The sequence below is a fragment of the Hemibagrus wyckioides genome, linkage group LG11 (genome assembly GCF_019097595.1).
Source record: "Hemibagrus wyckioides isolate EC202008001 linkage group LG11, SWU_Hwy_1.0, whole genome shotgun sequence".
Lineage (NCBI taxonomy): Eukaryota > Metazoa > Chordata > Actinopteri > Siluriformes > Bagridae > Hemibagrus > Hemibagrus wyckioides.
In genome coordinates, this window is record NC_080720.1 from 17,534,956 (window position 1) to 17,547,305 (window position 12,350).

At 37.0% G+C, this 12,350-nt stretch overlaps 1 protein-coding gene across 3 annotated transcripts in view; it reads left to right on the forward strand.

Moving 5' to 3' along the window:
* The first annotated feature begins 10,982 nt into the window (after positions 1 to 10,982).
* Positions 10,983 to 12,350, forward strand: part of grm4 (glutamate receptor, metabotropic 4) — a 149,037-nt gene continuing 147,669 nt past the window's right edge. For 2 of the 3 annotated variants that reach the window (XM_058402071.1, XM_058402073.1), the window contains exon 1: positions 11,100 to 11,459. The gene's annotated coding sequence lies outside the window, so the exon portion shown is untranslated. The other variant, XM_058402072.1, reaches the window with a different exon arrangement.

Genomic DNA, 12,350 nt, shown 5'->3' on the forward strand with positions numbered 1-12,350 from the left:
ACAGCAGTGTATGAGACAGACGACGGTCTGTGTTATGCTAATGTAGCTTTGCAAAAAGAACAACACATCTGCTGGGTGCCAGGGAGGCTAATAACTTTTCTACAGGAGAGTCAAAACCAGCAAATCAAATCTTGGTCTATCTTAAAATGTCAAACTCTATACCTGACTATGATGATTCAGCATTTTCTTCAAGATTCACCATGTGTGATGAAAGTAAGCAAAACAAGCTTTGTGAAAATGGCAAAAATGGTTCCTTTGCACATTCTTGTCTTGGAGGAAAATGTTTCTAACACATCTCTTGTAGGGTTACGCTGAGGTGCTAGTAAAGATTACAGGGAAAAAGTGTTTTGGGGAATCTGAAGCAGATCAATGAAATTTAGGAAATTTGTCTGTAAGAAGAACAAAGAACACAATGCTGCCTCCTGTGGTTAAATATCCAAAAGTGCAGCCTAGGATTAATGGAGCAGTCAGTACATGCTGTGAATATTGCTAGTATCATTCTTTAGAATTGTGCAGTCAACACATCTTATGTATGTGACATATATCGGATTTAGCATTGCGCCTGCAAGACAATGTTGCTTTGGATCCAGTGGAGATTAAACGACAAAAGGAATTGATTAAACATGCTCAGAGGTGCCATTTAAATCTTTAATGAGGGTGTTAATGTACTAAACTTTGAGATTAACTTAATGCAGAGATGGCAGAGATAGATGTTTTCATCTAAATGAAAGTGACTTCAGAATTCGAAAGCCTTTGCGTTTTCTTTTGAAACCTCAGTGTGTTATGACACAACCTCATGAATATACTGTATGAAGGTAGAAAATAACTTACCAAAAAATAATATATTTAAAACTAAACTCTAGTTCAACAGAATAAAGCAAATCTGTTTGAAGAGATAAATAAAATTAAATAGATAAATACAAACAAATTAAATAAACAAAAGTCATATCATCATTACTAATTTTAGGAATAATGCCAGAAAATAGATTATTTTGTTTTGCATTTTTTCTACAAATGGATTTTTCATAATGTTTTATGAAACCTACATATATAATAGTTGGAATATGTTGTGCCCTGCTGTAACATGATTTACAGGGAGAAAAATTATGGACTTTGCATCATATTCATTCACAGACTGGCAAGAGTGTAACTTCAGCTCAAGGCCTCAGTCTGGAAAAACACGGAAATCCAAAACTGTTATAAAAACAACTTTGTTAGAAAAATAACCCAGATATGAATAACTCATTATATGAGTACAAAATACAAAAATGCTAAATAATTTATTTTCTGTTTTCCTCTTCTGCTGAGAATTGTAATACTAGGAAACACTAGATAATATGTAAATGCCTTTCATTTTAAACTTCAGTAGTGTGAGGCCTCAGTACAGGAAAAAAAACTGAGAATGATTATAAGGATTTTTACATCATTAATCACTGTATGTTTGAATATTCATGCTTGAATAATTTTACTAGATTTAATTTTAATAATATTGCTCTAACTGCTGACACAAAACTGCAGACTAAAAAAAACAGACTTGAGTGTGTTAAAAATGACCTACATTTTCCACTTCCGTTCAGTTTCTTCTCAAGAAGATCTGCCCTAAGAAAGAAAAAAATCTCCCATGGGTTGTTTTTTTTCTCGCAAAGGCAGACACTTGTTTTTCTTTAAATATATATCTATTTCTGGAAATCTCTAATGGATTCTATGTAATGTCCACAAGAGGGCCCCAGGAAATGTAAGTAATGGAGCAGCATCATTAGAAGCCTGAAGCATATCGACTCATTGAGCCAGTATGATGCAATGCAGTGAACTTTCAGAAGCTTGGCTCACTGGCTGTGCTAAAATTAGAGGCATCTTTGTGTAGAAACAATTTCCTGTTAGTGACTTGGTGTTAAATCTGGGATATTCTATCTCTCTGTCTCTGTCTTTCAGTCTGCTTCTCTCCGTCACAACATGTCTCCATTTCTTCCTCTGTGTGAACTGATTCTTTATACAGTTTTCAAATTCAATTGAGGTTTTTTTCCCCACAGTTTCTGCAAATTCAGCACCCATTATACTGGCTGTTGTTCTGGGGTAGCTCTGCTGCATTGGATAAAGGTTAGCTCGTTTTTCATTTTAAACTCATTTTAACCCTAGTGTGCACAGCAAATGATCTTCACACAGTAAAAGTGAAAAATAGAAGTCATTCTCCCTAATGAGCCAAAGCACCTGGGATGTGACATTCACCCAGTGTCATGCGACTGTGGGCAAAAATGAAGCCCGGTGTCTAGTTTCTGTGACTGTCATGAGTCAGCAGGGTGAAAATTCTTTTCACATTGAAAACATGTGGCATTTGCACTTCATTTACTCAGCTTATTATTATGAACCTTGAGCCAGTTTGTTACACAGCTATGTCACCACAACATTAATTAAAACTTGCATATTTTTGCATATCGTTGCCTGAATGCAGTTAGATATTGTTGCAAACATTTTTGAATTGTTTGAATATTGGAATAGATACTAGCTCTGCTCTCTGGGTGTCTATCCCCTGTCAATTACAGCGACACTGGTCAATCCTGGGCGTCTGTGAGCTCACGTATGTGCAAGAGGGTAGAAAGCACTTTTCTCCAAATGCTTTCCTGACACAAGCGGTGATTGAAAAGATGATGAAACATGGAGGAAACACAGTTTAGCTTTCACCCTCAGATAGTAGGTGTTAGGCAGTAAGGGAGAGCTGACTGATTGATGGGAGTAAAAGAAAAAAGAAGTACAATATACTATAATTTGAATATTGTATCTTTTTTAATGATTAAAAACTTATACCCAACGTCATTAAATCACTGAATATAACTGAATGTAACACTAAAGGTTTCTGTGCAGGATACAGTAACTTGCTGGAATAGGCCAGTTATTCTGCTGCAAACCTCTCTAAAATGCCTGTAATTTAGATGTGTGTCAAAATGCCATGTCATTTCATACACACTGTGCTTTACTCATATGATAACACAACACCGTGGATAAGGATAAAAAAAAAAAATCTAGGCAGTGCATGTGTTTCAAACTAATACCATCAACAACAATTATGGCTTTTAAATGTGTTCCATTATGTGACTGACTGGCAATTGCTCCATTTATAGCTCTGTTAGCCTTGAGAAGGATAACATGGCATTTAGAATTAGAGAGTGCGCTAGAAAGCCTGTTATTTTGTTGTTTTGAAATATCTGACTGTGGCTTCCACTGAGAGCAGTTTGGGTCAAGGCTTCCAAAACGACAGAAGCACAATGCTGAAGAAATCTGGGAGTGAAGTCAACATTGATTTGATTGATTGATTGAGTCAGGATAAACATTCAGTGGGGAGCGGTAGAGGATGACGAGCAGCGGGTGATCAGAACAGGTCCAGCACCAATTACCAACAAGATATACGTGTGTGTGTGTACTTGCATGTATTTATGTGGCACAAATGAGTTTAAGGATAGCGTTAGTTTCAGCCATAGGCATAACTAGTTTAGCTACTGTAATCAACATTCTTGGAAAAGTCTAACAATAAAGCAGTGAAGCTGAATTATTAAAACTTTATAGACCTAGGCATCTCTATGATCTTCTATCTCTATCTATCTCTTAAAACTCCAGGTAGATACTTGTTCTCATGTTGGATACAAATGGATTTATTCCACTGTTTGTGTGAGTATTTACATAACTAAGTGTGTTCATGAAAATTCCATAATTTCATTAAAAAGTGTGTATCCTATATGATCGAATTAATATCATAATTTTCATGGATTACTGCACTATTGTACACTGATCAGGTATAACATTATGACCACCTACCTAATATTGTGTTGGTTCCACTTTTGCTGCCAAAACAGCCCTGACCTGTCAAGGCATGGACTCCACTAAATCCCTGAAGGTGTGCTGTGGTATCTGGCACCAATATGTTAGCAGAAGATCCTTTAAGTCCTGTAAGTTGCTAGATGGAGCCTCCATGGATCGGACTTGTTTGTTCAACACGTTCCACAGATGCTCACTTGGATTGACATTTGGGGAATTTGGAGGCCATATAAACACCTCAAACTCATTGTTGTTCTTATCAAACCATTCCTGAACCATTTGTGCTTTGTGGCACGACACATTATCCTGCTGAAAGAGGCCACAGCCATCAGGGAATACTGTTTACATTAAATGGTCTGCAGCAATGCTTAGGTAGGTGGTACGTGTCAAAGTAACATCCACATGGATGGCAGGACCCAAGATTTCCCAGCAGAACATTGCCCAAAGCATGAAACTACTGTCTCCACCGGCTTGTCTTCTTCCCATAGTGCATCCTGGTGCCATGTGTTCCCCAGGTAAGTGACGCACTGTTCCTACTTTGGACCACTTTTGATAGATACTGACCACTGCAGTCCAGGAACACCCCACAAGAGGTGCAGTTTGGAGACGCTCTGATCCAGTCGTCTATCCATCACAATTTGGCCCTTGTCAAACTCACACAAATCCTTACGCTTGTCCATTTTTCCTGCTTCTAACACATCAACTTTGAGGACAAAATGTTCACTTGCTGCCTAATATATCCCACCCACTAACAGGTGCCATGATGAGGAGATAATCAGTGTTATTCACTTCACCTCTCAGTGCTCATAATGTTATGCCTGCTCGGTGTATATGGAATATGCTGTTGATTTTAAATTGCTTATTTTTCATTACCTTTATAGCCTTTAGAACTAAGATACCCTCAACCAGAGCAATATATAGAAGTATATAACAACAAAAGAAATGTCTCTGTATAAACAGAGTACTGGCCAGTCTGTCTGCACGTAACCATAAACAGTAAACAAAATCAAGTTTATTTTGTGATTGTTGTAGCCAAAAACGCTAGATTTTGCTGCTGTTTTGTTTTCTTTTTTTGTGCTTTTATTTGAGGAAGACTCTTGAATTAGTAAAATTGTTTGATGAATGTGAATCAAAGAAGTCCTTGGCTGAATCCGCATTGTGAAGTCACGTGATGTGTTTTGACAAATGTGCAGAAAATCTGCAATAATTTTGAAAAATTGAAAACTTCTCTGAATAAAGCAGAGTTTACTCGATTTCGCAAAATCACAAAATCCTGGAGGAACTCCTTAATGATATTAAATAGTTAACTGCCATAGAAGTCCATTTCTGCATTTACCCCATTGCTGAAATGAATGTCTAGGTATGCCAGGTAAAGAGGGAATATGTGATTGGGCAGGCTTAAGAAAACAGATTACATATAGTTCACACAAAAAATGTACATTTCTCATCTTAATTTGACTTCATTGCTAATACTAAATGTAAGTTTCTATATTAAAATTTTAAGTAGATAGAGTATGTGTGATCAGTACATATAGAATAATAAAATAATAATAAAATCTTGTGAAGAAATTGGATGGTCTTTTAATTTGTACATGGATCTGGCTTTGGCAACATAAGTGTTGAACTGGCAGCCTTTAACAAAAGCACAGAATAACCCAGAGCAATGCATGCAAATTGTTTGTACTCATATTTGGAAGCCCTGGTCATGTGCAAAATTCTGGCATGTGCTGACTGCAAGTGGCAATAGAGTGTGATTACAATGTGCACAAAAGCTGGCAATGTACTGTTTCTGCTATAATCGGTTGCCTTGCTGATTAGAGAATAATTTGTTTATACACATTGTAAAGCTATTTAGTTATTGAAATGTATTCCGAGATTTCTTTTTATATAGCAATTTGTTCTGTGTTAGATGCTATTAGATATAATAACAGTGTTTCCCCCCAAATCAGTATCATTCCACTAAGCACAGGCTGCTAATAAACACCAATTTGTCTTACCTTTCAATATACTTTAACAACTGAAAAAATGTGTAAGAAAAAGTACTGAGATATATACTCACTGAACACTTTATTAGAAACACTATACTAATATTGTGTAGGGCCTCACTTCTCAATTCTTCATGGCACTGATTCCTCAAGATGTTGTAAATTTTCCTTTGAGACTGTGGTCCATGTTGACTTAATCACATCACGCAGTTCCTGAAGATTTTCAGGTGCACTTTCATGCTGAGAATCTCCCGAATTCCTTGTACTATCACATCCAAAGGCGCTCTACTTGATTCTGAGCCATTGACTGGGAAGACCAATGAAGAGGAATGAACTCATTATTCATGAAACCAGTTTTAGTTATCATGCTGGAAGTAGCCATTAGAAGTAAATGTTGGCCAAGAAGGGATGCCCAAATCAAGATTCATCAGACCAGGCTACATTGTAAACTATCCAGCTCTGCTTTTGTGAAGTTTTTTTTCCTGAATTGCTTTTCTGTTAACCACAGTTGTTACGGAGTGGTTATCTGAATTACTGTAGCCTTTCTGTCAGCTCAAACCAGTCGGACCATTCTTCATTGATCTTTCTCATCAACAAGTTGTTTCCGTGAGCAGAACTGCTGCTTTCTTTATTCTACAATCCCACACAGTCTAAAGGTTGTTGTGTGTGAAAATCCCAGGAGATCCGCAGTTATAGAAATACTGAAACCAGGCCATCTGGCACCAACAATCATGCCATGGTCAAACTCACTGAGATCACTACTTCATCGTGGTGCCCAGTTTTCCTGGGAACGACGATGAAGGGAATTACTGGAGACAAATGAACTATAAATGATTTTTCTTCCAATTTTACCTCTTTACAGAGTACACACACACACACACGCACAAGTATAATCTGTAACTTCTGTATACATGAGGCTTCACCAACATTACTGCAAAATGACAAATGATAAAGTGTAGTTTGTAGTAAATCACTACATTTCCTTTTATTGATTCTTTGACCTTTTAAGGGCCATATCTTATTGACACAAATCATATCATTTGTGTTTATACTGCTGGTGAGTCTTTCTTGGCTTTGTTTTACTTCTAAAAGCATGAAAATATAACCTGAGAGTTATGTAAAAGGACAGTAAAACTTGAGAAAGATACTTTTAATTGTAAATGTATAAGCACCCAACAGAATAATCTTAGCATAATCATAGCACCAGTCCATCTCTCTTAAAGATGAATCATCAGACACAGCAAGAGCGAAGCATTGCAAAATACAGGATATGCTGAATTTACTATGTAAATGGAACTGCTTACCCAGACAAAGCTGCAAAATCTCTACGAAACTGTTTTGTGATATTTCTCTTTACTTAAAAAATTGTCACTTTTTTTCTGAGAGCCCACTGCACTCAAATTTTCAAGCAGTCAGAACAGGGTTCTTTAAGGGTTCATATAACATAGCAGCTAGATCACAAATAGATTGAAACTCAGTGTTGCCCATTAAAGCTCAGTGTTGCCTTTAATTAATCTACAGCCTCTACATGATACCAACCAAGCATTTAGGTCACAAAATTGAACTGACTCAAGTTTACTATCTAATATTAGCTAGCGAGGATCAGATATGGAATGCCCTGGTTTATCACGACAAACATTATACATACTTACATACATATAAAGGCAAACCTAATTCTGGCAGATTAGATACTTGAAATAAAAATGCAATCTAACTAAATAAACGTAGATAAGCTCTGCAGGAAGACTGCAGATTGGTTTTAGAAGACACCCATAGCTGAAGTTTGCAATTGCTGTAGTGCCTCCTCAGTCATTACACAGCTGTCTACATGCACCTAAAGGGCAAGAGACACTCCTCTGAGGTCAGCATTGTACACATTCTGGAAAGGACTCCATCTAATAAATCAAGCTGGACAATAACCATAAGAGAACAGAAAGAAATGTCTGCAACAACATCTATCACCTACCTACAGTGTTGTCCTGACATGCTCACCTTAGGGGTTCAACACTCTGACTCACATCTCTGTATCCTGGTGTTATGCCAATCTCTTTATGTCACAGGTGCAAGTCACACACTGCGATTAAATGGTGGAAATTTTCCCATCATGAGGTAGAGCTGAGGAAGTCACTCATAGGTACTGAAATGTCTTCCTGGCTGAAGACACCAGTCACCAAATATTTACGAAGAGATACTTAATGCCTTGTTCTTTGCTTAGCAGTTTGTGTATACTGTCATTTTCACCTGTCATCTCATTTTGTAGTGTGTAGGTATTACAAATTGTATGAAATATCTATTTGGTTTGAAGTAAGTGCACCTTGCATAATGTCAATTACACACATTTTAAAGAAACCTGAAAATATAATATTGCAAAAGTGGATTATTTAACAGGCCTTGTAGAAAATTCATTCATAAATAAAAAATAACAATCTTTTTTTAAATCCAAATATTTCTCTGTCTATTAAAATGAATAGACTGCACAATCAAATAAGCTGGGAAGGCTAATAAATAAGGGTTAAATGAACTGAAGTTCAATTAAACAATTTGTGGGTAATTAAAGCAAAACACAGGGCTCTCAACAGTAATGTGAAATGAACTCAGTGTTGGGTTACTGATATGAATCAGAATCGATTACATTTAACAGCATTTTTGGGCAGGTTTTAGTAATAAAATGAATGCAGAACATTTAATATTATAGTAAAAAATAACCAAAAAAACAACAACAAACAAAAGCATCTTATTTCAAGCCAACCCAAAAATTGTCTACCTGTTGAAGAACTTAAACTTGCTTTTTTGTTACACCAAAGCATAAGACCAGGCTAGAACTCTGCCAAGTTCAGCAGCAATTCTGTGTAGCTGTAAATACGAGGAGTTTTGTGTAATGCCACAATGCAATTGTATTGTCAAGGACTGTCAAGAGTTTAGAGGAAGAGAGAGAGTTTAACTTTGTAGCATTTATTATATGGCCTGATGGGTGAAAGTTGAAACTTCCATTAAAAAACCCAGTGGAACGGGCATCTAATACTGACCCCAAAAATCTTGAGAGAGGATTAATGACAAGTGTTTATATGGTGATAAAATTATCATGACTAATATCTTCCACAAATTTACAGATATACAAAATATACTGAAGATGTATTAATGTAAAAATCTAAGCATAAATAGTTCAAATCATGTACATGTGCTTATAATTTAATCATTTTCAGATGTCTCAAATGGTCTGGTAATCTTTGAGACCATGGTTCAGGTAAATTGGGGCAGTCTTTTATAAGTGAAGGGATGTAATGGATGCATGAATGGATGCATGAAACAACCCACAGCTATGATTAAGTGGTGCACTTCTGTATCTTATGTCCTGAATAGATGTTTTATGAAACATCTTAAGACGCAGGGGAATGAGGCAGATCGGAAGATCTAGAACACTGTGTGCTGTTTGCATATACAATTTTAGAATACATTGATGATTGCATTTTGTGAAGATTTTTTTTCCTCATTCTGTTATTCTTGTTCATTTTATTTAATGATGCAAATAAATACGTATGCTATAAATAAATAATGTTCTCATTTGTGTGAGTGAGGATCAAACGAAAGACCTAAATCAACAAATACATCCCAAGTTCATTAAAGGGTTAGGGCTTGCAAAAAAACAAAAACAAAACCCAGATATATATATTTACAGTATGATTTTTCCTTTACAAGAATTTGAAATGTGTTAAAATGTGTTATGTTGGGGCATGGGAGAGATACAAATTCAACTTCAGTACTTTCCAATATATCTGAAATTGCCTTAAAGCATACAGGCTTTGTTAAACTTAGCAATATGCTAATTCACAGGTTCCCAATCCTGGTCCTGATGTTCTCCCTGTCCTGCACATTTTAGTGTCTTCTCTGCTCCAACTCACTGCCTTCAACGCAGAAAGTGCTAGTGTTAAGTTAAATTTGATGTGTTAGAGCAAAAAACACTAGAATATACAGAACAGGGCGTACTGTACTCTAGAACCTGTGTACTAAGTTAAACTTCCTGAGATATGCATTATTTCATTTTTACAAGGCATAAAGGGAAGTGTAGGCTACGGTGAGAAATAAATTAGGTCGTCATGGCGTTATGAAAAAAGAAAGACTATATAAACTGGCTAATCGTTTTGGCAACGTTTGAGCATTTCGCTTTGGCATTCCTTGACGGGGGTGTGGTGGGGGGGGGTCACTAAATCCCCTGCACGTGCTGCTTTAGCACCAGCAGGGGTCACTATATTGCCATATTACAGCACACTTGATTATGAGTTGCACTTTCCACGGCATAATACATGAGTGAGTTCTGCAATATACACCCACACGTTCAGAAAAAAAAAAGTACTAAACTATACTTTTCCTTGTAGCTGGGATGGTACCCTCAAGCGCACAACTTTTTTTTTTTTTTTTTTTTTTACTTATAAAATGATCCTTTACCTGAAAAAAAGCGCATGTAGTGTACCTTTCCCGTAGCCTGGATCGAAAATCTAATTGCGGTCCTTTTGTGTGCCTTAAATCATTTTGAACTACTCCTACTAAAAGATACACATCCAAGGTGCAAAATATGTACGCTTGAGGATACCACACCAGCCACAAAGTAAGGTACAGTTCAGTAACATGGTTACAATTTTTTTTTTTTTCTGACAGTCCAAGACCAGATGACTAACTTCAGTACACTGGCTTAAAAATCCCCCCTCTCGTGCTCCTACAGGAATGGTCTTTGGTTTATGCAGTATATAACGTGCTTTGCCTGAATGTTTTAACAGCCATTTTAACATATACTGTGGAAACTGCATTAGCATGCTGTCAGGGTAACTTCGCCCACATGATGCCCATATAATAGGCTATGGTTTTTAATATGCACAGCTCGTTTTTTTTTTTTTTTTTACATCAATATTTCCTTCAGAGAGGCTTGTGCATCTAATGAATGAATCCTAGTCTGATAAACTATGTTTCCTTTCTTATTTAAACTGAAGACACTATAAACAGGACCTCATTTTTTAAGCGTTTCAGACGGCCAGCATACTATAAATACCAGTATCCTGCACGATTACGAAATACCGAATGGGACTAATTTGTCAATTTGTAATCTGAGCCTGTATAACGCTCTCCCAAAGTAAATTGAACAAATTACTTGGGCAATTTGCAGCCTCGCGTTGATGATCAAACAGAGCCCGTAGGCGTCGAAAGCGCCGCCGCGTCGATCCCCCTAGCTCCGCCCACTTCAGCAGCGCGGGTGCGCGCGCGCTCCACTGGCGCATCGCTCACGAAGCCTGGTTCACTGACGCGCCTCAGGTACGGACCGCCGCCTTCTCTACATTGTAGATAAGCCGCCGTTAGTCATGACTCAGTGAGCGGACAGTGGAGAAAATGGAAAGTGCTCACGGCTCGAGAGCGTTTCAGCACCACTTCAGCTGGACAGCGCAACAGCTTCTTTTTCGCTTTTTCTTCTCTTTTTTTCCAAACAGGATCCCGAGGTGGGGGATTTCTTTTTGAATTGCACGAGCACCCGTGATGGAGTTCGTCGAACAGGAAGAAGGCGCAACATCATCCGATTAACAAGACATAAAACATTCTGCTTTGGTCCGAGTCTGAAAAGATGATGCAGGAAGTCTTGTAAAGCATTACGCAGTAAAGCAGCCAGCAGCACCGGACAGAACGGTGAGTGGGGAAATGGGTCAACTCTGAAATTTACACACTGATTCAGTGGAATAATAATAATAATTAAAAAAAAACTCACATCAATAAGTGACTTTGTAATGAGAAAAATCCGAGGCAATAGGTAGCCTCTATTTGTAAATATAGGTAAGATTTCCCACAGTTAAAACATTAACATAGATGCATATTAAAACAGATAGAAAGGCAGCATTCTTTAACAGATTGGGCTTCTGCACAGTACTGAATGTGAATAGTGTAAAATGTTCGAGGAATGCATGAAAAAAATTGGTGGAGTTTCTGTTTTATTAAGTGATTCATCTATAGCTGCATTGTCTTGCTGCATATCTATCTATCTATCTATCTATCTATCTATCTATCTATCTATCTATCTATCTATCTATCTATCTATCTATCTATCTTTTTGTCATAAGGTTTGTCCACTAATTTTATTCTAACAACAGGTCTCTGTGCCAGTATGGCTACTATATGTGAATACAGTCACAGCTGTGATCTTGGTCAACATTATTAAAACACAAGGGAAATCTTGTCTCGATCTTGGCATTTGCTGTTGAAATCGACATTTTTTGAACATTAGAACGATCAGCACTGACAATCAGCTCTTACTTTTAATTTACTTTATTATCGATGCTCGAAAATATTATTTTCAAGCATCCTATTGTAAATTTAATGTCATTACAGATGCATTACAGACATTCTATGAAAAGATATTAGGTTTGTGTCCTATACATTGCATTTTGTATGTATAGCCAGGCAAGTGGAGCTGTTTTTCTGAACATTTGGTGTCTCTAAGGTACAACTTACACAGCAATCATTATTTTATATGCAAGAATGAAGAGAATTTATACTTCATCTTCTTGATGACAGAGAAAAGGT